The 25354-nt window shown below is 37.9% G+C and overlaps 1 long non-coding RNA gene across 3 annotated transcripts in view; it reads left to right on the top strand.

The window, feature by feature from the left end:
- LOC132099206 (uncharacterized) overlaps positions 1-25354 on the top strand; it is a 159145-nt gene that overhangs the window by 122133 nt on the left and 11658 nt on the right. The gene's annotated exons all lie outside the window — the stretch shown is intronic.

Here is a 25354-nt window from a genome sequence, read left to right on the forward strand (position 1 = left end):
TAATTTATTTACAGTACACACACAGACTGTTAAAACCAGCTTCAACTGGAAGAAAGTAAAAGTGTTAAATGTTTAAAACCAGACTGTTTTTTGATCATTAAAAAATATATATACTTTTGATGTGCAATTGTTTATTCATTGAGACTGTAATCTAAGGCTTTTTTTAACATAATCCCTTCTGGAAAATGGTTTATATACAGCCCACATACATAGAACAGGCAGATATTTTGCTATTGAATGTTGTGTAAGTGCAGTTTATAGGAAATGGGTCTAATATCCAGATTATTTTTAAAATCAAAATATCAGCTTATAAATCAGCTCTTTTCGAGTTAATATCGGCATCGGCCCCAAAAAATCCATATCGGTCGGGCTCTACTCTAGAGGGACTTGGCTGTTGTTATTGATTCTATTTGGAAGTCTACCGGAAGTTAAGTTAGGTCCGCAAAAGCGCGCATGCGCAGTAACATTTGTTTATGTTGTTACCGTTGAAACCGTCTATACAGTTCAAACATCACAAGATTGGTCCCTCTGTATTAATCGTGGCCCCTCTTGTGCCCCCCCGTTGAAAAAATCCTAGAATCGCCCCTGTCAACCAGGTAAGCTTTTTACATTTCTCAGTTAATTTCTTAATTTTTAATTACAATTTGTAAAATTCGTCAAAATAGTTGTGAATTAATTATTTAATAGGAATTAATTTACACATTTTATTTTGATTAACAATGTTGCTAGTGGCGTTTTTAAATGACCAACGGTTTTAACGACAGACTTCAGATCATTTTCTGAGGTAATGTAATCTCGGGTAATATATCCTTTCAAATTGCACATGAATTCATTAAATTAACATTTTTTATGTCCATTGCGAAGTTAATTAGGTTTAATTTCTTTTTCGGTTTTGTTGTTGTTTTACAGCGAGCAGTAATGTTAGGCCTAACGTACATAACGTAGTCTAATGGAGTTACGTTAAGTCCATATAATGTATCTTATAAAGTCCTAAATAGCAACATAAACAAAGATTAATATAGCATAATACAATACCTCGGCTACACAGGCTTATCAAATCTCGTTATCATTAATGTATGGCTGTTCATAACTGATAGATTTCGGTAAACTCCATGCTGACATGTAATGTTACATTACGACGGCTTCACAAACAATATACATTCGCTTAAATATTATTAAAGGATACAGTCATTTTTCTGTCATGTTAATGTTACTTAAAAATAATAGATTATAAATATCTTTAGGAAGAGTTGCCATCTCACACACGAGCTGCGCGAGCATACAGAGAGAGAAAGCAGCTGATCGAGGTCTTCAGGATCACCACACACTTCAGACAGGTGTGTGGACAGACTGGAGATAAACTCTGCAGTTAAGCTTTAGTCTCAATCCTGTGCTGCTGAAGCAGCTGATCGAGGTCTTCAGGATCACCACACACTTCAGACAGGTGTGTGGACAGACTGGAGATAAACTCTGCAGAGTTAAGCTTTAGTCTCAATCCTGTGCTGCTGAAGCAGCTGATCGAGGTCTTCAGGATCATCACACACTTCAGACAGGTGTGTGGACAGACTGGAGATAAACTCTGCAGAGTTAAGCTTCAGTCTCAATCCTGTACTGCTGAAGCAGCTGATCGAGGTCTTCAGGATCACCACACACTTCAGACAGGTGTGTGGACAGACTGGAGATAAACTCTGCAGAGTTAAGCCTCAGTCTCAATCCTGTGCTGCTGAAGCAGCTGATCGAGGTCTTCAGGATCACCACACACTTCAGACAGGTGTGTGGACAGACTGGAGATAAACTCTGCAGAGTTAAGCTTCAGTCTCAATCCTGTACTGCTGAAGCAGCTGATCGAGGTCTTCAGGATCATCACACACTTCAGACAGGTGTGTGGACAGACTGGAGATAAACTCTGCAGAGTTAAGCTTCAGTCTCAATCCTGTACTGCTGAAGCAGCTGATCGAGGTCTTCAGGATCATCACACACTTCAGACAGGTGTGTGGACAGACTGGAGATAAACTCTGCAGAGTTAAGCTTTAGTCTCAATCCTGTGCTGCTGAAGCAGCTGATCGAGGTCTTCAGGATCATCACACACTTCAGACAGGTGTGTGGACAGACTGGAGATAAACTCTGCAGAGTTAAGCTTCAGTCTCAATCCTGTACTGCTGAAGCAGCTGATCGAGGTCTTCAGGATCACCACACACTTCAGACAGGTGTGTGGACAGACTGGAGATAAACTCTGCAGAGTTAAGCCTCAGTCTCAATCCTGTGCTGCTGAAGCAGCTGATCGAGGTCTTCAGGATCACCACACACTTCAGACAGGTGTGTGGACAGACTGGAGATAAACTCTGCAGAGTTAAGCTTCAGTCTCAATCCTGTACTGCTGAAGCAGCTGATCGAGGTCTTCAGGATCACCACACACTTCAGACAGGTGTGTGGACAGACTGGAGATAAACTCTGCAGTTAAGCTTTAGTCTCAATCCTGTGCTGCTGAAGCAGCTGATCGAGGTCTTCAGGATCACCACACACTTCAGACAGGTGTGTGGACAGACTGGAGATAAACTCTACAGAGTTAAGCTTCAGTCTCAATCCTGACCTGCTGAAGCAGCTGATCGAGGTCTTCAGGATCACCACACACTTCAGACAGGTGTGTGGACAGACTGGAGATAAACTCTGCAGATCTACAGAGTTAAGCTCCAGTCTCAATCCTGTGCTGCTGAAGCAGCTGATGAAGGTCTTCAGGATCATCACACACTTCAGACAGGTGTGTGGACAGACTGGAGATAAACTCTGCAGGATGCTGATCCTCCAGGACATCACTTGTGTAAGTGATCAACCTAGCAGTCATCCTGTGTCTCTTCTCAATGGTGTCAAAATAAAAATACATTTTAATTTATTTTGATATATGCAATATTTCACTGATATTCATTGATGTTTCCTCTTTTTCTCCATTTAGTTTGTATCAGATAGTCACTAGAGTCACTAGGAACAGGTCACTGCATCTTTTTCATGTAAGTACACTTTAATTTATTTAAAGCTGCATAATCATGCATCAAATTAAAGTCATTAGTTAATTTTTAAAGCGCTCCTTTTTCCAAAAATGAAAGGTCTGTCATTTACTTACAGTAGGTAGACAGCCTAATTGGGCTTTACCTCCGCGTGTACCGCCCGCGGCGGTAACTGTAATTCAGTCGCGTGTTAAAATCATTTGCGAAACTACCGCCAGGTGGCACAAAGGGACGGATTGCGAAATGAATGTAATTGTAAAATGAAATAAAAGGAAGAAGTAAAACAACAATAACATTATGATATAACATTGTAACGTCTTTAAAAAATATTCAGACATTTACAGTGAGTTAATTATAAAACGTAAGATAGTCTTCATCAAAAATTGAAAGAAGACCTTTACACAAAGGATCATATGCATGCTATTGTTAGTAAACAGTAAATAAATATAAGGCCCATGTATGTATATATATATATATATATATATATATATATATATATATATATATATATTAGGGGTGTGCAGAGCAGCAAGTATTTGTATCTGTATTTGTGTTTGTTAAGGGGGAAAAAGTATTTGTATTTGTATTCGAGTCAAATTAAAAATAGGCGTAAAAATTGCGGGGGTTTTTTGCGTTACACTTCTAATTTACGTTATAGTCTAAGTATTCTTTAATTAAATCTATTATAATAATTATGGATATGGAAATATTGGTTGATATTTTTCCATAAATCCAGTAATGAACATGTAACAAGGAACGTCATTGAAAGAAAATAACATAACAGCCATTTGGTGCTGGTGGTGGGATTTGTGCTTGTGGTGGGGTTGGCAGACAGTACCAGGAGAGGATGCTTTAAGTGCATGTGATTATGCATAGCAGATGTTGACAGATGTTTGATATCTCTGCCTCTGCTGATTTGACTTTTGCACACATTACATATCACTTTAGTAATATCTGCAGCACTGACTGTAAAATGTTTCCACACAGAACTTGAGCAAGTTTTTTTGGCTAGTGGAGGACCAAGAGATGGCTCAGCAGCAGCCACACTCTTTTCTATTTGGTTGCCCAAATCCATGTGGGGAGTTTCATCTAATTTAATGAGTGACTGGAAGCTATGCTATAATGCTAAGGTTAACTAACCTATAGCCTACATATTGCTGTCTGCAAAAAAATAGATAAAATAAAATAAACCAGGTGAACTGTCATAAGTTAAATGTAGCATATAACTCCCACAAGTGCATACAATTCGACACTACACAAGCATTTTTTTACTTTTTTAACCAAACGTGAACGTTACTCTGTCAACAGTCTATAAATAGTCAAGCTAACACAGAGCTAACGTTACGTACACAGAGCACCCGATTGCAGCGTAATGAAATAATATCCCGATCAAACTCCGCTTCCTGAAAGTTATAAATTGCCTTTCGAACCCAGTTAAGCTACAAAAAACATTAAACAAAATTGTGACGCAGTTAAGTTTTTTCGCTCAGCCGAGCGAGCTCTGTTGCTGTGTGGAGAATGGAGATGTGTGGAGCAGCCTGTGTCAGTTACCGCTTTTATTCTTTTCCCCTCCCCCGACTGAACGTCACTCTCTCTCTCTCACTCACTCATCCGGGCATGTACTGCGGTCTCATGAGAAAACCAAGCAGCAACATTCTGATCTGAAAAATGAAGCCTACCCGGAAGTGCGAAAAACTGCAATACATCGAAAATCCGCCCCCGGTCCCAAAAGGGAGCAAATGTCCATAGCCTTCATGTTAAAATGTCCGTTTTCACAGCATTAATTCATGTTTTTACAAGTTGGTCCCATGGACTTTTATTGTATTTTTCGATAGCTTCCGAGTGCCTGACAACTGTGAGGGGGGTGATTTTTTTTCTAACTCGTTAGTTTAGATCGTATTTAGATATAAAATATATGACAATAAGGGTGTGGTTAACTTTGAGTGACAGCTTGATTGACAGCTGACCAGGCAGCGCCACGGAGAATGACAACAAGAAGCGCCATTTTTTAATACAGTTGACATATAATACTACTGTTTCTGTATCATGAAATGTAGTTTTAAGAGGTTTTCAGGTGAGAATGTAGTTGTTTAAAGCTCAAAGCTGTGGTTTATTTAAAGATTTATGAAAATTTTATCCAGTTGATCCAGCGATGACCGGGCGCTCGGCGTTCATGTACCCCACCTGAAGCAGTCTTTCCTCGACTAGACCTTCTAAAATTTGCCCCCAATGCCGCGGACTCTGGCGTCTCTGTAGTGGTTAAACATGAGATATAAATCATCTTGTGTATATCTAATGGGCGATTTTTGGTCTCGTAAATCTATAATTTTTTCCCTGGGCAATCGTTTTGGCTGAGGGGAAGTTTCATAACTTTATAAGCTATTTAACTTTACCGATGTATGGTTAGACTGGAGCGCTGACTGTATGTTTAACTGAATTGTTTGCTTTATTTTTATAGCTTCTTATACCTTTTACTTATACTTTTATAATGGCTAATATTGATAAAACTGAAATTTAACAAAAAGAGAGTTTTGTCATTTTAAATTTTAATACAACGAAGATGATCTGTAATGTTGTTTACTGCAAAATCTGTTGTTTAGTACAAATGCACATATTGCCTGGACCATAAAATGTTTAATATTTTTATATTATATTTAAAATGAAAAGAGGCAGGTTTGTGTTTTATATTTTGTTTTTTCATAAATAGGCAAACGTTATGTGTAGTTGAATATAATCAATATGCGTTGCCTGAACCACATTTGTGTGGCTATAATGTTTAAGATTTCTTTTAATGAAAACGAAAATAGTTAGTATGGTGTTTTATAACATATTTCGTTGCCTAAAATATACACATAGATAACCGAATTTGCAGAGCGAGCTGAGTGAAGCGCGCCGCGTCAGAAGGTGGGCGGGGTTAGGATTTCCCAAGATTTTCCAAGATGGCGCAGCACATACCCCCCATAAACAGCTTCAAACCCATTCTTCAGAAAGTCTATGGGTGACGTCACAGACGCTTTGTCCATATTTTTTACAGTGTATGGTGCAGTTGCGCCCCTGAGGCGTCTGCCTTTGCTAAGCAACCACGACGTGCTCTCTCCTTGAAGACGCGGAAATTTCAGCAAAGGATAAATGGATTTGCAGCTCTAAAAATCGCTTGCAGTAGCTCTGCTACTAAATTTATTTCAAAATGACAATCCATATACAGCTATGATCAGCTGTTCCTTCATCTTGGCTGAGCTTTTAACGTTGTTACTGGAAAGGATGAAGCTGATTGTTTAGTTCTTGTCACATGACCCGCGGTGCGCTTGCCGCATTCTGAAAAGTTGAAATGTTTTTAACTCGATGCGCTGCGGACGCGCCTGGAAAAACGGGCGCGTCGTTTCCATTATGAGCGCACATACTGCGCGCCTACATTGGAAATAACGAACATGAGCGCGCAAAAGACACGATATGTGAACGGCCCCTTAAACAGTTCAGTAGTGCAGAGTTTACAGGTTAATCTTCTTCTTTGAAGGCTCAAAGTAAAGTACTCCCACTTCCCGCTGAATGCTGCAGAGACGCTGTTCGGGAAGCACGTGACATAAAACGAGGCCAGCTATTGGCTATTCGCTACTTCTCCTGTTGTACTGGCTGAGTAAAACCTCCGGTGGCTCATTACTGCCACACTTTGGTCACCGCAGATTTGAAATATGCACGAAATGAGCCGCTTACGGCAAATAAGTTATTTAGCAACGAATTGATGACTAAATTAATTGACAACTATTTTAAAAATCGATTTTAATCGATTAAATCAATTCGTTGTTTCAGCTCTAATCTCACTCGTCTGGCTGAGGCCAGTCTAAAAAGACTCTCAGGACAGTTGACAGGACGGTGCTGCGTGTCGACATTAAAGCATATAATTTTCATGTGTTATTAACCCTTGCCACTTACAAATGTAACCATTCAAAAGACTTTAAAGCATTCAAACTCAAGACACAGAAAAGCTGAACTGAGCAGCTGGTTACTCGCGCACTGTGCTCGGTGCGCACGCGGAGAGAGAGCCGCGTCTCACAGACAGCAACACTGAACCGAGCTCTCGTTTGTGAAGTTCTCCTTTAAGTTCCTCCTGCACCTCAACGAACAAAAACAAATCGCAGTTGAAACAAACAGAAAAGGATGTGTAAGAGCCCACTTCAGCACCGCGGTGTTCTGAACACCAAATTTGTCTGTTTTTGCTCTTGTTCCGACAAATACATAAAAAATATGTGAAAATACCCATCTTGGATAGTATGTTCGAAAAAACTCTCAGTTAAGTCTTAAGTTAAAGTAAACAGTTGAGAAAAAAATCGTATGTGTATTATATTGGATGCATTCAATGTCCCTTAAAGTGAGCGCGCCTTATAGGGCTTGGGTGTTGCGTTGCATTCTGGGACGTGGCGGGTATGTTGATGAACAAATAAACAGAACGAACATACAAATTAAACACTTTCAAACAGGGCCCACTGGTACAACCTGAACCAGGTCCCCGCAAACCCCAACTATGGCCCTGTTTACAGTACAAACCTTGTAAGTGAACTATGAGGGCAAATAAACAAAACAGAAACAAAATAATTGTTCATTAATCGAGGTAAAATGTTCAGTTAATCGAGTTTTTGAGTTTAGGCCATAATCGTGCAGCCCTAACCTACATCAGCACATGTTGTTTTGGAGTGTTTCAAGAAAAATTCTCCTAGCTCATCCAAAAACAAACTAAAGCATATTCAGTTATCAGACATGACTGGAGCTTCAAATGGGACTGGCTTCTATGGTGAGATGAAACAAAAAAATGAGCTTTTTAGCAGCAAACACTCAATAATGGTTTGGTGAACACTGAGAAAAAAAAAGTACCCCATGTGTACAATGAAATATACTGCTGTATTTTTATGTTGTGGGCCTATATTAGGTCCTGGACATCTTGTTTAGTCACATGGCATCTTTGATTCTATCAAATACCAACAGATGAAAAATCAGTAAGCGACAGACTCAGAAATCTTATGATGGACCATGTTTGGATCTTCCAACCGTACAATAGTCCAAACACAAACCTCAAAAACAACACAGAAATGGGTCACTGAGCTCAAAACCAAGCTTCTGCATTAGCCATTCAAGTCCTCTGAACTGGACCCTATAGAAAATGAGAGGAGTGAACTGAAGAGGAGAAGCACCAACATGGAGCTGGGAATTTAAAGGGTCTGGAGTGATTCTGGATGAAGGAATGGTCTCTGATCTCTTGTCAGGTGTTCTCTAACCCCATCAGGCATTATAGGAGAACATTTAGACCTGTTAAACTGGCACATGGAGGTTTCAAAAAGTATTGAATAAAAAGGGGCTGAGTGAAGAGTGAAGAGGGAACCGTATTTAACCCAACAATTAAGTTATAATTAAAAATAACCCAACAACAAAAAAATGACCCAACAAATTTTAAGAGAACCCAACACAGTTACCCAATAATGGTTATAAGTTACCGAATGGTTGGGTACCGTATTTTTCGAACTATAAGTCGCACCTGAGTATAAGTCGCATCAGTCCAAAGATACGCCATGATGAGGAAAAAACATATATAAGTTGCACTGGACTATAAGTCGCATTTATTTAGAACCAAAAACCAAGAGAAAACATTACCATCTACAGCCGCGAGAGGGCGCTCTATGTTTTCAGTGTAGACTACAGGAGCACTGAGCAGCATAGAGCGCCCTCTCGCAGCTGGAGACGGTAATGTTTCCTCTTGGTTCACTCTCTTACTTCATTTCTCTTGGTTCATATCAAATTAATTTAGATAAATAAGCACCTGACTATAAGTCGCAGGACCAACTAAACTATGAAAAAAAGTGCGACTTATAGTGCAGAAAATACGGTAAATAAAAAAAACCTAAGTTTTTTACTGTGTGTACCAATTAAGTATAAAAACAGTACAAATATATTTCCAACTGTCAGAGGGCCCATGCTTGGACCATTTACTCCCCAAACAAAGGAACAATCACTTGTGTGACAAAAGGAGTAAGCCAAAGTGTATGAAACGCTCACCCAAAATAAAACATAGCAAGATAATCATTTTCATGAGTTGTTGGTTATTTGGAAGAGATGCACAAAATAACCCAATATATTTAAAAGCTCACACATCTTTACTGACTAGTTCTGAACAGTACACAAGCACATGACATTTTAATGATTATTGTCAATGTCAATGTCACCTTTATTTATATAGCGCTTTAAACAAAATACATTGCGTCAAAGCAACTGAACAACATTCATTAGGAAAACAGTGTCAATAATGCAAAAATGATAGTTAAAGGCAGTTCATCATTGGATTCAGTTATGTCATCTCTGTTCAGTTAAATAGTGTCTGTGCATTTATTTGCAATCAAGTCAACAATATCGCTGTTTTTATTTGCAATCAAGTCAACGATATCGCTGTAGATGAAGTGTCCCCAACTAAGCAAGCCAGAGGCGACAGCGGCAAGGAACCGAAACTCCATCGGTGACAGAATGGAGAAAAAAACCTTGGGAGAAACCAGGCTCAGTTGGGGGGCCAGTTCTCCTCTGACCAGACGAAACCAGTAGTTCAATTCCAGGCTGCAGCAAAGTCAGATTGTGCAGAAGAATCATCTGTTTCCTGTGGTCTTGTCCTGGTGCTCCTCTGAGACAAGGTCTTTACAGGGGATCTATATCTGGGGCTCTAGTTGTCCTGGTCTCCGCTGTCTTTCAGGGATGTAGAGGTCCTTTCTAGGTGCTGATCCACCATCTGGTCTGGATACGTACTGGATCCGGGTGACTGCAGTGACCCTCTGATCTGGACACAGACTGGATCTGGTGGCCACGGTGACCTCGGAACAAGAGAGAAACAGACAAATATTAGCGTAGATGCCATTCTTCTAATGATGTAGCAAGTACATAGGTTGTTATGGGAAGTGTTTCCGGTTCCGGTTTACCTAATTAATGCAGCCTACAAATCCTTTAACGGATTTGGATAATAAAAGCATATTAGTATGTTATGTGTATGCCAGGTTAAAGAGATGGGTCTTTAATCTAGATTTAAACTGCAAGAGTGTGTCTGCCTCCCGAACAATGTTAGGTAGGTTATTCCAGAGTTTGGGCGCCAAATAGGAAAAGGATCTGCCACCTGCAGTTGATTTTGATATTCTAGGTATTATCAAGTTGCCTGAGTTTTGAGAACGTAGCGGACGTAGAGGATTATAATGTAAAAGGAGCTCATTCAAATACTGAGGTGCTAAACCATTCAGGGCTTTATAAGTAATAAGCAATATTTTAAAATCTATGCGATGCTTGATAGGGAGCCAGTGCAGTGTTGACAGGACCGGGCTAATATGGTCATACTTCCTGGTTCTAGTAAGAACTCTTGCTGCTGCATTTTGGACTAGCTGTAGTTTGTTTACTAAGCGTGCAGAACAACCACCCAATAAAGCATTACAATAATCTAACCTTGAGGTCATAAATGCATGGATTAACATTTCTGCATTTGACATTGAGAGCATAGGCCGTAATTTAGATATATTTTTGAGATGGAAAAATGCAGTTTTACAAATGCTAGAAACGTGGCTTTCTAAGGAAAGATTGCGATCAAATAGCACACCTAGGTTCCTAACTGATGACGAAGAATTGACAGAGCAACCATCAAGTCTTAGACAGTGTTCTAGGTTATTACAAGCAGAGTTTTTAGGTCCTATAATTAACACCTCTGTTTTTTCAGAATTTAGCAGTAAGAAATTACTCGTCATCCAGTTTTTTATATCGACTATGCAATCCATTCGTTTTTCAAATTGGTGTGTTTCACCGGGCTGCGAAGAAATAAAGAGCTGAGTATCATCAGCATAACAGTGAAAGCTAACACCATGTTTCCTGATGATATCTCCCAAGGGTAACATATAAAGCGTGAAGAGTAGCGGCCCTAGTACTGAGCCTTGAGGTACTCCATACTGCACTTGTGATCGATAGGATACATCTTCATTCACTGCTACGAACTGATGGCGGTCATATAAGTATGATTTAAACCATGCTAATGCACTTCCACTGATGCCAACAAAGTATTCAAGTCTATGCAAAAGAATGTTGTGGTCAATTGTGTCAAACGCAGCACTAAGATCCAATAAAACTAATAGAGAGATACACCCACGATCAGATGATAAGAGCAGATCATTTGTAACTCTAAGAAGAGCAGTCTCAGTACTATGATACGGTCTAAATCCTGACTGGAAATCCTCACATATACCATTTTTCTCTAAGAAGGAATATAATTGTGTGGATACCACCTTTTCTAGTATCTTGGACAGAAAAGGGAGATTCGAGATTGGTCTATAATTAACTAGTTCTTTGGGGTCAAGTTGTGGTTTTTTGATGAGAGGCTTAACAACAGCCAGTTTGAAGGTTTTGGGGACATGTCCTAATGACAATGAGGAATTAATAATAGTCAGAAGAGGATCTATGACTTCTGGAAGCACCTCTTTCAGGAGCTTAGATGGTATAGAGTCTAACATACATGTTGTTGGTTTAGATGATTTAACAAGTTTATACAATTCTTCCTCTCCTATGGTAGAGAATGAGTGGAACTGTTCCTCAGGGGGTCTATAGTGCACTGTCTGATGTGATACTGTAGCTGACGGCTGAATGGTTGCAATTTTATCTCTAATAGTATCGATTTTAGAAGTAAAGTAGTTCATAAAGTCATTACTGCTGTGGTGTTGGGAAATGTCATCACTTGTTGAGGCTTTATTTTTCGTTAATTTAGCCACTGTATTGAATAAATACCTGGGGTTATGTTTGTTTTCTTCTAAAAGAGAAGAAAAGTAATCGGATCTAGCAGTTTTTAATGCTTTTCTGTAGGATATGTTACTTTCCGCCAAGCAATACGAAATACCTCTAGTTTTGTTTTCCTCCAGCTGCGCTCCATTTTTGGGCTACTCTCTTTAGGGTGTGAGTATGCTCATTATACCATGGTGTCAAACTGTTTTCCTTAACCTTCCTTAAGCGTAAAGGAGCAACTTTATTTAAAGTGCTAGAAAAGAGAGAGTCCATAGTTTCTGTTACATCATCAAGTTGTTCTGAGGTTTTGAATATGCTAAGGAATTTGGATACATCAGGAAGATAACTTAAAAAGCAGTCTTTTGTGTTAGAAGTGATGGTTCTTCCATACTTGTAACAAGAAGTAGAATTTACAATTTTGGCTATATGAATTTTGCAAAGAACTAAATAATGATCTGAGATATCATCACTTGGCTGAATAATTTCAACACCATCAACATCAATTCCATGTGACAGTATTAAATCTAGAGTATGATTTCGACAATGAGTAGGTCCTGAAACGTGTTGTCTAACACCAATAGAGTTCAGAATGTCTATAAATGCTGATCCCAATGCATCGTTTTCATTATCAACATGGATATTAAAATCACCAACTATTAAAACTTTATCTGCAGCCAGAACTAACTCGGATGTAAAATCACCAAACTCTTTAATAAAGTCTGTATGGTGCCCTGGTGGCCTGTATACAGTAGCCAGTACAAACATAACAGGGGATTTATCATTAACATTTGTTTCTCTGGATAATGTTATATGAAGTACCATTACTTCAAACGAGTTATACTTGTAGCCTGCCCTCTGAGAAATCCTGAAAACGTTGTTATAAATTGAAGCAACACCTCCACCTTTGCCTTTTAGACGTGGCTCATGTTTATAACAGTAATCTTGGGGGGTGGACTCATTTAAAATAATGTAATCATCAGGTTTTAGCCAGGTTTCTGTCAAACAGAGTACATCTATATTATGATCAGTGATCATATTATTTACAAAAAGTGTTTTCGTAGAAAGGGATCTGATATTCAATAAGCCAAGCTTTATCATTTGTTTATCCATATTGCTTCTGTTTTTTATTTGTTGAACCTCAATTAAATTGTTAATCTTAACTTGGTTTGGACGTTTTTTGTATTTTCTAGTTCGGGGAACAGACACAGTCTCTATAGTGTGATATCTAGGTGAAAAAGTCTCTATGTGCTGAGAATTAACTGACCTCTGTGACGGGAGGCAGCTAGCAGACGGTCGGTTTAGCCAGTCTGTCTGCTTCCTGACCTGGGCCCCAGTTAGTCAAGTATAAACACTAAGACTATTTGCCATATTTCTAGAGAGAAGAGTGGCGCCACCCCAGGAGGGATGAAGACCGTCTCTTTTAAACAGGTCAGGTCTGCCCCAAAAGCTTGTCCAATTGTCTATGAAACCTATGTTATTCTGTGGGCACCACTTAGACATCCAGCCATTGAGTGATGACAATCTGCTATGCATCTCATCACCACGGTAAGCAGGGAGGGGACCAGAGCATATTACAGTGTCTGACATCGTGCTTGCAAGTTCACACACCTCTTTAATGTTATTTTTAGTGATCTCCGACTGGCGAAGTCGAACATCATTAGCGCCGGCATGAATAACAATCTTACTGTATTTACATTTAGCATTAGCCAGCACTTTTAAATTTGCCAAGATGTCAGGCGCTCTGGCTCCCGGTAAACATTTGACTATGGTGGCTGGTGTCTCTATATTCACGTTCCGTACAATAGAATCACCAATAACTAGAGCACTTTCATCAGGTTTCTCAGTGGGTGCATCACTGAGTGGGGAGAACCTGTTTAATGTTTTGATCGGAACAGAAGAGCAGTGTTTTGACCCACGACTACGCTGCCTCACCGTCACCCAGTTGCCCTGCTGCAGGGGCTCTGTTTCCGGAATCGAACAATGTACAGGAATCCCTGAGCTAGACGCATCCAAAGCCGTATCTAGAGCCCTAACATTCTTACTGTCCTCAATTAAAGTTTGGATGCGTGTCTCTAATTCTGAAATCTTCTCTGTCAGCCTAACTATTTCCCTGCATTTATCACATGTGAATCCCTCATCAGCGACAGAGATAGATAAACTGTACATGTGGCAAGAGGTGCAAGAAACAATGATAGGAGAAGCCATTACTCAACGCCAACAGGAAGTAGAGAAAACACTGTCCAACAGCGACACCCGCAGGCAGGAGGTACAGGTGTTAACCTGTATAATAATTAAAGGTAATTATTTTCTCTGCAAAACTGAGCAAAAACGCATTGTTCAAAATAAAGCAATATCAAATTATTATTGAACTGTAGTACAGTATAAAATTGCATTTAAACTTGTGATATTAGGGACAAACAGTGCTCTCACTGCTCATGTGATATCGCTTATTGTATATTAATACAAGACAAAAAAACATACTGGGGCACTTTTGCACCAATATCTTGAATTTTAGGGCATAACTGCATTTATGGAGTTGTTGCCCTGCATAATACATTCATTTTTATCGGGTAAGCGGATGTGTTCTGACAGAAATATTTTCAAAGTGTAGTTCACTGGTAGAGTATTTCAAGATCTTGAATTTTATCGACCACTCAACGTAAACATTGAACAGGTTACAAAGACATTTGAAAAAAAAGAGGATTCAATTAAGTACTCATATACTATAACATTTAGTAAACGCCACATAATATGCTGCCATGGAAGAAATTTAGTAAATTAGTGTATTTGATAATACTTTACTTGTGTAGATTGATTAATTGGTAGTATACAATTAACAGAGAGGGCTTGCAGAGACGTAATATTTGCCCTCAGTTAACTGTATGAAATGAGATGTACAGGTTTGGGGGCGGGGCCAGTGTAAAAATATTTTAATTCCATTCATTTGTTTTAACAGTTAACATGTTAAACTGACAGGCCTAATACTAATAGTGAAGAAATACAGTTCTTTTGACTCATTCATTTCCCTAAAAATGGTTTATCATTTTATAAAACTTCTTGTATTTGAACTGTAAATAACATTATTACAGTCATTTTACAGTTCGCTGTTTCCATAGACGTTACCCCACCCTGCTCAAGGTTTTTTTGTTTTTTTGGGTAGGTCTTAAATGTCATTAAAAGTCTTCAATTTGAGCTAAGAAAATACTGCAGATACCCTGACAGATATTATTCAGATTTTCAATTGCATAAAATGTGCATTTATATTTCACCTCCTTTATCATGAAAGTGACACACAAAACCGGCTCCAATCACAGCATCCTACATTCACTGGTTGATGCTGTTTGTAAATGCCACAAATAAAGACATGTAAATGGTGTAAATGGCACAAATAAAGACATGTAAATGGTGTAAATGACACAAATAAAGACATGTAAGTGGTGTAAATAACACAAATAAAGACATGTAAATGGTGCTTTAGAGTTCCTGCTGCTGTTGCGAATGCAACCATGAAAATGGCGTGAGAGAGAAGTTGGTTCTCTAGTAATGAAACCACTGTCTAGTTCTTAGCACAGAGTTCCTACAACTACGTGCTGAAAAAGCCCCTTCTGTCTTTAAAAGTTTGGCAAAAACCTAGAAAGATGTAATCATTACAAGCAGTTGATCTGTATTGACACACAGCTAGTAAATTAACAATTTACTAAATCTTTTTTTCCTAATGTCTTGATTAGATGCAGGAGGGCTTGGAAACATTGGGGGTGCTAAGAGCACTACAAGAAGACACGAGCCTGTGGATCTTGTTTATTAGAGACCCCCCTCAGCAAATCACAGACCTCTTTAAGATCTGTTTCTCAGAGCGAGGAGTTGACTGGATAGAGAGAGAGACTGGATAATCCACATAGAGAGTATGCATGATTTAACAACTAACGTCTTTGTTTTATGACCAGTATAATGAAGAAAAAAAAAATAGTTTGGAGTATAGGTTCCTATTTCTTCATGATTTGATTACGATTCAGAGTGAACCGATTCATTTACAAAACGATTAATGACGTATCACAATGCATCTTTTCCTCACATCCTGTTATTTAAAAAAACCCCATTGCAAACAGCTTGACTGACCGGTGATATGACCATAATAATAATTATAATTATAATCATAATGTCGGAACGAATCCACCGTTCGGTCTGACAAACAAATCAGACAAAAGAGTAGATTGACTTCAGTGGACTTAAACTTCACATCCTTCCATGGTTGAAATAAAAATACTTTCTGAGGTTTTGTTTGTTTGTTTTTCGTGCTTAAGGCAACAGTGATCTGTCACAACACATTAATGAGTTTTCATTCCAGTAGTAACCTTGTAGATGCATGTGACTGAGCAACAGAACGCCCGTAAGAAAATGTTATGATGTGGCAGTATGACCTGAGGCTTGTATTCGGTTTTGCTACACATTTAAAATTCTTCACCAAAAAGAGCATCCAGTTAGTGTTCGGGTGTAGTAGAAGTAGGAGAACTGGGATGCAGCAAACATTTCACTCAGACATGCGATACAATAGGGAAGAAAAGGACAGCCCTTTTTTTATTATTCCTGCAGACCTATAAGATTTCATTTTCCTAATCCCAACCCACCCACTGCCACCACTTTTTTATTTTATTTTAGGTGTAGACGCGGTGTTAACTAGTAGAAGTCAGAGTGACGTGATGATCTGTTGATGTTTTTCCACAGGCACGGACAGATATCCTCCACCTGGGTTTGATTCAGTGTCTACACTGATATTTCTACATGACCCAGTGAACGGAGTGAAGACCATTTATCCAGAGACAAACACGTGTGAACTTATTCTGAGACTCCCAATACATGCCTTGTATGACAGTGTCAGCAGACACATGATTTTGGGCATTGTGCAGTCCCCACATTTTGGGCTAGCCTGATGGGTTATTAATGGTGTGCTTTTTTCTTTACTCATGTTCAAATGTTAGTAATGTAATGTAAATGTAACTTTTTTTTTCTCCCTGGTGTTTTTTTTTCATGTTGAAATATTATAATGTTTTTGATGACAATGCCTTTTTTCTTTAGTTTTTTTCTATACCTTTTTTTATGTTGAAATCGAAATGTTTAACATTGCCTTTTTTCAAAGTCTTCAAATTAAATGTTGGATAACAATCAAAATGTACTCTGAATTTTATTCACATTTTTAGATCATATTGTAATAACTCAAAACTTCAAATGAGTTGGTCAGTAATGAATTTAAGACATTCTAGAAGAATTTTCACAACATTCAATAACACAAAGAAATGCCTATTTATCATTACTGATTCTACTTTTATTTCTGAAAATGAGCAAGCAGTACAAACCGTGGCTCCAAATAATGACAATTGAAAATTGAAATAGGCAACAAGACGAAAAAAAAAATTGCACTGGAAAAGAGACGTCAAAAAAATTGAATAATATGAGTTGTATTATAAATGTTAATGGTTTCAGAAGTTTCCTGAATTTTAGTGAAATCATTGTTTATCCTACAGGACAAAGTAATATTTTTAAGGGATATGGAAAATAACTGCAACTGCAGGTTTTCAAACAGAGATGGCAACAAAGAGGACAAACTTGCAGACTGCAGCTTTACATTTTGGGGTGAACTCTCCCTTTAATCATGCATATATTAAATTTTCTTATTACTATAATCCTAATCTTTTTCAGTAAAAAAGGAAGAAAGAACAAAAGTCTAACCTTTTTCAAGTGTGTGCTCAACCACAAAAAACACAAACACCCTACATTTCAAGTGGATGGGGAAATGAAGGGATGTCTTCAAAGAGGGCGTGACATACTACATAAAAACTACACCGTGTCCTCAAGATATGAGCAGGAACATCTGTTCATGTGTCTGAACACGACGACCTACAAAACCTCACACTGACCTGTGATGCAGAGAAGATGGTCAAAGATGCCCTGATTCCTCCATCTGTCTCAGTGACTGGGGAGGAGCAGGACCTCTTTTCAAGAGAGGGCCACTTAACTCTGGAAGTTAGTGGTGGAAATTATGATTCTTTCAAGAGATTCGTTCATTTTCAGTTCGTTCACCAAAATGATTCGTTCAGAATCATTCACTGATTCGTTCAGTGATCATTTCTTCGTATTACACAAAATAAGCCAGCAGGTGGCAAAAAAAAGAGTGTATATGTGTTATGTCTTTAGTCGACGAACGTATTCACTTGTTACAAAAACTGATCTGGCTTTATTAAAATGTGTCCATAATCGCATTCAATATATAAAGTCTAATTAAGTTGTTCAGATGAACAAAGCACAAGGTTTTCTTGCCTAATTAGCATTAATTGTTTGGTCAGATAGATTGTATATTATATATTCACATTAATAAATCGGGGATTAAACATGGAGTTGCTAAATTTTCAAAATAAGCGTATGTGCACAGTCATAGGCGCCGATACCGTGGGTGCTCCAGGGCTCGAGCACTCACGGAAAATACCGAGCACCCACGGAAAATAAGCACCCACGTGTGCCAGTGCCAGACTGCCAGTAGGCTACATTTATTTAAAAATAAACATTGCAGTTGGCGCTATGAAGCGTCTGCCACACTGTGATTGGTTATGTTGTTGTCAGTGACAGTGACATAACCAGTCGCATGCATGTTCCATATCCTATCCACCAATCACAGCGTTTCTGAAAACGTCCCATCCCCCACTATACAGTGCCGTGCGAGTATGTAATCATTTACTGCTTTCCGTAATCACTAATCATTAATCAGACTAAAATGGACAGATTTGTTATAAAAAAAACTGCACTGAAGATTTCGGTTTATTTTCTACATTTTGCTTTGGTTAGATTAGGTTTAGATTAAGGATTGTTTTCTTATATTTTGTTCTTTCCTTTGGCGCCGCTTTCGTTCTTTTCCCATTTTATTGTTTGTTTGTTTACATTTTCACCTTGTACATAGCACACATTATTATTGTTATTTTACTGGATCTAGTGGCTTTGGCTTTTTGTGAATAAACGTCCAGTATTTTTTCTCTTTCAAAGTTTTGTCTGTCATGTTCTTCCACCTCATTTCATACCCAGCAGTACGTTAAAATGTAAATGTTACGGTACATTCCCTAGACTCCTTAAAGTTCGTAACAGGGTTTAAATGGGAACATTTTTCTGCTCAAGTATAGGCCTATATACGGTTTAAAAGAGGAAAAACTAATGGACACAAAAGTAGCCTACTTTTGGACAGAATACGAGTTCTTTGTTAAATACATAAAATAAAAAAATATATTTTTAGCCTATATGAATAATGGATTCTAAACCTCAAAGAAAAGCCATGCCACTATCAAAAGAAACCTCGAAACATAAATGAGGTAGACATTCCCAGAAACTCATTATTTTTGTCGCAACAATCGGTTAATGGAAACGCTGTCCTTTCGCAATAGTTATTTAATCAATATTTACAAAACATTAATTTCCCAAGAAGCTGAACGCATTAGTGGTTACGTGTCAGTTAAACTTTTCATCTCCAATCCTGTTTGCATTTTTGAGAAGTGTCCATTTGCCGCTGTCCATTAGCCTAAGGTTCTGAAATGCAATATTTTTTGAATAGCCTAGTCTATTTTTTTTTTTTTTAAATGGCGTGCGCCCTTGAGCACCCACGGAGAAAAACATAAATCGGCGCCTATGTGCACAGTACCTGTAGCTGCGCTTTGCATTTTGCGAGATTGACATGATAAATGGCAGACTAACCCAGTTTACTCTCATTAATTTCGTACACAAACAAGATAAGCTACCAGTTCATTTCATTCACGAACGACATGTATCCATTCATTCAACTCATTCACGAACGACATGTGTGCCAGTTAAGTCATTTCATTCACGAACGACAAGATCTCTAGATCTCGTTCAGACTCATATGAAATGTATTCGTTCACTACATTCAACAAATCACATGCTCTGTCACATCTCATACTCGAAGGCTATTGGCTCGAGGTTGAGTAATTCTTTGACAGGATGAAATGGTTGTTACCCGGTTCATTGAGCTGCGCATGCGCTGCTTATAGCTGTGGAGGGAGGAACTTCACTGAACGAGAAGTATGAGTCAGTGGATCAGATGGCGTGAACGGGAACGATTTGTTCACCTAAAAGATTCGTTCAAAAAGAACGATTTGTTCACGAACGACACATCACTACTGGAAGGAATTAAACTGAATTATCCAAAACTGTCCTAAACATTACTGATATTTAACAATTGATATTTTAATTAAGTATAACTTTACAGATGAAGGTTCTGAGGATGACGACTGTGAGGGACAGAGATCTTGGACGTGGGGATCAGAAGCAGCTCCAGAGTCCTGGACGTGTCCTTGTGGCGGGACCAGACCCTGACCAAGCCCAAAATTAATGATAAAGTGAACATATGTCTCCTTCGAGCAAACGCCAAGGTTCAGAAAAATACTGAACATTAATTATGTTTTCAGTTGTGTGAAATAGTTATTTTCCCTGTAATTGTTTGCTGTTCCATTTTATTATATAGATGTGTTTAATTGTTTTGCATATATATTTTAAATTGTTCTTTTATATGTAGATTACTTATTGATATTGATGATATAGATTTTTTTTTTATCTAACATTATCTTAAGTTTCTCCTGTTGTTATTCAATTTAAAGTGATTTATTCAGTTTCATAAAGTCAATTTCAATACATTTCCTCTGTTCCTCATGATTTTCTTTTGTAATTTGATCATTTGTTATTTTGTTGATGATTCTTTACTAGTTATAAACTTAATAATTGGCATTAATTGAAGTCTATGAACAGTATCTGTGTTTCTGTTTGTGATTTCCAGGAGTCACAGAAAACAAGCGTTAAGTCTGATGTGTTCATCTCCTCTCTACTATAAACACTGATGTTTAGTGCTGCTCTGATCTTAATGCTACCAATGTGTTACACATAAATAATAAGATCATTAATCAGTTTCTGTTTAAACATTCAATTACTAGTCGTTAACTAAAAGTAACAGTTTCTCTCTTTCCTCCCTCTTGCCATCTTTTTTTATAAACAAATATTTAATTGTAATATCTTATTTCAACAAATACATTATAATTGTTTACAAGTGTCTTTATAGAGTCATTTATTGCATAACATTAACTAATGTATAATACATTATAACAGCTTATTGTAAATGTAAATAATACCTTTATAGAGAATGTGTATACAGTTTTTAGAAGTTTGAATAAAAATAATAATAATAATAATAATAAAAATGACACGGAAGAGAAGACAATGCCGAATAAAGTCGTAGTTTTTGCTATTTTTAAACCAAAATATATTTTCGATGCTTCAAAATATTCTAACTGACTCTCTGATGTCAGATGGACTACTTTGATGATGTTTTTCTTACCTTTCTGGACATGGACAGTAGACCATACACACAGCTTCAATGGAGGGACTGAGAGCTCTCAGACTAAATCTCAAATATCTTAAACTCTGTTCCAAAGATGAACGGAGGTCTCACGGGTTTGGAGCGACATGAGGGTGAGATATTAATGACATAATTTTAATATTTGGGTGAACTATCCCTTTTTACTAATCCAAGAGCGGTTTTTGACCGTGCATGCATACAAGGATGAACTTTACATGATTAATGTATTCTTTTGTTTATTACAATGAAAGTTATGAGCAATAATGGTCAATAATTATCTTCTTTTTTGTAATATTGAAGCCTCTGTAATGATTTCCATTTTTTATTTTATAATTTGTTTTTGATTAAATTGAATTATTTGACCGAAAGGACAAAATATTTAATGATATAAATAAGCCTTTAACCTCTTGCTGCTCCATGGCATGTCTAGGCTCATGAGCTTTTGGGACAAACCTAGTAGAGTATTTACATCTCTCTGTCTGACCCCTGTGGCCTGTACATTGTCCATTGCTGTTCCCCTTTATGATCTTAATTCTAATACAAGCTGTTGGATTGAATGTGAGTTGAACTAATTGTTTTCTTTTGTTTTTGTTTATTTCAGGTGCTGAAGGCCCCCAGTGAGGTGTCTTGGTCCTGTGGTGGTGTGTTTCTCTCACAGAGTATTTGTCATTGATCTCTGCGTCTCCCTCATTTAAGAGAGTGTGTGTGTGAGTGTTTGTGCGGGGCATATTTGGGTGAGTGGTGTGTCTTAGGATACTCACTGTTCAGCTAGCTGCCCTACTGGTAAGCCTCAGCCAGAAAGTCTCTTGGTTTTCTTTATTGTCATGTTAATTTTGCCACTGCCTTATGAATTCTTAAAAAAATCTTGTAGGAATCAGGAGCAGGGTTTGGATGTCCTTCCTTCACCCTCTCTATTAGACAACTCTAAAACAGGGTTTTCTATAGTAGGTGTTATGTCTATATCTGAATGTACTGCTCATTATTGCAAGTTAGTTTATATCGTCACAGTTTTTAAGTTGCATTGTCTGGGGATTTTTACATTTTTCAGTCTCCAATTTCTGTTCAGTATTTGAATGTTTAAATTCATATATATATATACTGAAATGTAATATGTTAACAAATATTATAAATCAATACATAGACATATATTGCAAATTAATAAATTTACATAGTCTGATATCTAAATGTATTTACAGATATGGGAAATAAATATATGTAAATATTTACAACATAAAATATATTTACATATGTTTAATATATGTGGAAAATATTAAAAAGCAGCCAAAATCAAATATTTAAATATATTTTTGTAATATATTTAAAATATATTTACAAATATTTTATAAAACATATTTTCTTCTATTTAAATGTAAGATATTTCAATATATAAAAATGTATTTATTTTAAATATATTTGGATCTATGTGACTTCTGTATGGGGCCGCAGCCCACTGGTTGAAACCCCCTGCACTATACTATTTATACTTTATGTGGGGTTATATGGACCTGTGTCTGAAAGTGAAAGTGACGTGACATTCAGCCAAGTATGGTGACCCATACTCAGAATTTGTGCTCTGCGTTTAACCCATCCGAAGTGCACACACACAGAGCAGTGAACACACACACACACACTGTGAGCACACACCCGGAGCAGTGGGCAGCCATTTATGCTGCGGCGCCCAGGGAGCAGTTGGGGGTTCGATGCCTTGCTCAAGGGCACCTAAGTCGTGGTATTGAGGGTGGAGAGAGAACTGTACATGCACTCCCCCCACCCACAATTCCTGCCGGCCCGGGACTCGAACTCACAACCTTTCGATTGCCAGTCCGACTCTCTAACCATTAGGCCACGACTTCTGCAATGAAGCTTTATTATTATAATGTTGCTCTGTGAGCTATTTGGATTTTGCTCTACAGGTCAGCATGGATACCAAGACTGGTTCTATGCTCATGTTATGATTTTTTTTGGATGTGCACACCACTCTACTCTCTAATTTCAACAGGGGTGCCAATAAATATTTCATTATTAACATTGAAATGAAACTGAGGTGAAGTGACATTTAACAACGTGTTCTATGTATTCTTTATTGAAGATGGGTTCTTTGTGGACAGCCTGTTGAAGCTGGCTTCGCCAAAGAAAGCTAAAGGGTTGGTAATGCTATATTTTATATGATAAATTGACTTGATAGAGGCAAGAGTGCAGATAACATCAGTAGAACATGTGTGTTATGTGCCTAATGCAACTAATGCAAAAACAGGTAAAACCACACACTGTAGAGTAGAGTAATGAGTTATGGCTTATGGCTAGAGTAATTTTTGTCAAACAATATGATGTTGTTCACTTAAGCCTCATGGTTTTATAGGTGATCTTTGTCTACAGATATGTTGGTTTTTGATGTTCACAAAAAATAATGTGTTATGATTGCACAGGCATTTTGTTTCAGTGGTAGAGCTGCAGAGGAGATGCTCTGCACCAGAAAAATTATTTGAGGAAGGCAAAGGGGGAAAAAAAGAGCTTGTGAGGGAATTGAAAGAGGCAGGGGTGCATCTGAGTCCGTATGGCTCAAACACTACAATGTGCACCAAACTAGTTGAAGGTAAAGGATATGCAGTCAGAACTAGGCGATTTCTTAAAGGTGTACATTCAAACAGATTACCTTATTATTGAACTAGGTGTTCCCACTAAAGGTTGTAGAACTGCAAGTTTTAGAATGTCAGCCATGTTGGAGGCATATGTAGCCTAGGTGAATGAATGAAGCATAGGCAAACAAATGCCAATGGCCATACAGTTTAACAAAATGTTAACTGTTTAGTCACTAAAATATAAACTACATTAGTAACATCTAATAATGTTTTTAGTTTACTCATTGGCTACTTTTGTGTCACAGAGGAGTGCCAAGGTCTTGTTAAAGACCTAGGATATCTGACCAAAGAAATACCCTTCAAAATCATAGGCCAGTAGCTGGCCGAGCGAGGCTGCAGAAGAGAGGATCATGACTTGAGGTAAAATATTCATACAGATATCTTTTTCCTTCCACTTTTTAAGTCTTTCTCCTTATAATTGGCATAATATTGGTACGCCAGTGCTTTCACGCAATTAGTAATTGTACTGTATATAATGTAATGTAATGTTTACAGTGCTGAACTTGACATAATCGAACAAGTGTTGGGCGACAACATTGACGTATTTAAAGGTCACACAAACATTTGGAACCAAGTATGCCAGGTTGTGTTTCAGATCATCAGAGAGTGCCTTGTTGCAAAAGCAAGGACTCAAGAAAATGGAGTTTTGACACTATTTCTGACACAATTACACTACGTGCAGCAAACTGTTCACTTTACTGTACTGTTCATTGTTAAATCACTGCAAAACTGCAATTAAACAATATTTTTTGGGTTAAATCTGATTATTATTATTTAGCGCTTGTATCTTCTTGTTTTGTGCTCTTTGTAAAGCTCTTGTTTGGCTTGCTCTATCCGCTGGCGATAAGCATGAAGTGCATGTATTTTTCGTTTTCTTGACACAATGCCAAAACGATTGAAGGCCACTGTGTGTGCCCTCTTCACTGTAGTGTACAGGTCACTATTACACATGTAATTTTCTGATTTGCTCCACTCCAGTAAATCAACATAGATTGCAGTTTAACTTGTGCAGTGACATTTGTTGGCACAAACAGATTTTCCAGCAGTGGGACATGTAGAATGTGAATTGTTGGTGGTTTGCAGGCAGTCAGCAACATGTAAGCACAGACACTTTTGACCGTAACTGTTGACAGCACAGGTACAAAAGTGGTACTGTTTTTTGGCAACAATATCTTTAGCCATGTCAGCACATAGCTGTGCAATATCAATACATATCTATGCTTCAGTGATTGCTGATACAATATGTGTGCATACATTTCCTTTATCATACAATCCACCGTCACACTGGATCTTGACTAGATCCACAGTGTTCAAAGTTTAATCTGAGTTGGGCCCTGCCCGTTTGCACAGAGCACATTCCTTTGCTCATTTGTCAGGATCTGCTGTCCCACTGTGTTCTTGGCTGATGTAGATGTTGATGCTGACGAGGAGATCCTCAGTCTTCCTGCGTCTGCCAAGTCGTCCAGGTAACTACATTAACAAAAGAGCATTTAGTCTGAGGATAACAGGCATTAATGTGTATAAAATGAGATATAGTA

Source organism: Carassius carassius, chromosome 22, assembly GCF_963082965.1.
Source record: "Carassius carassius chromosome 22, fCarCar2.1, whole genome shotgun sequence".
Taxonomy (NCBI): Eukaryota; Metazoa; Chordata; class Actinopteri; order Cypriniformes; family Cyprinidae; genus Carassius; species Carassius carassius.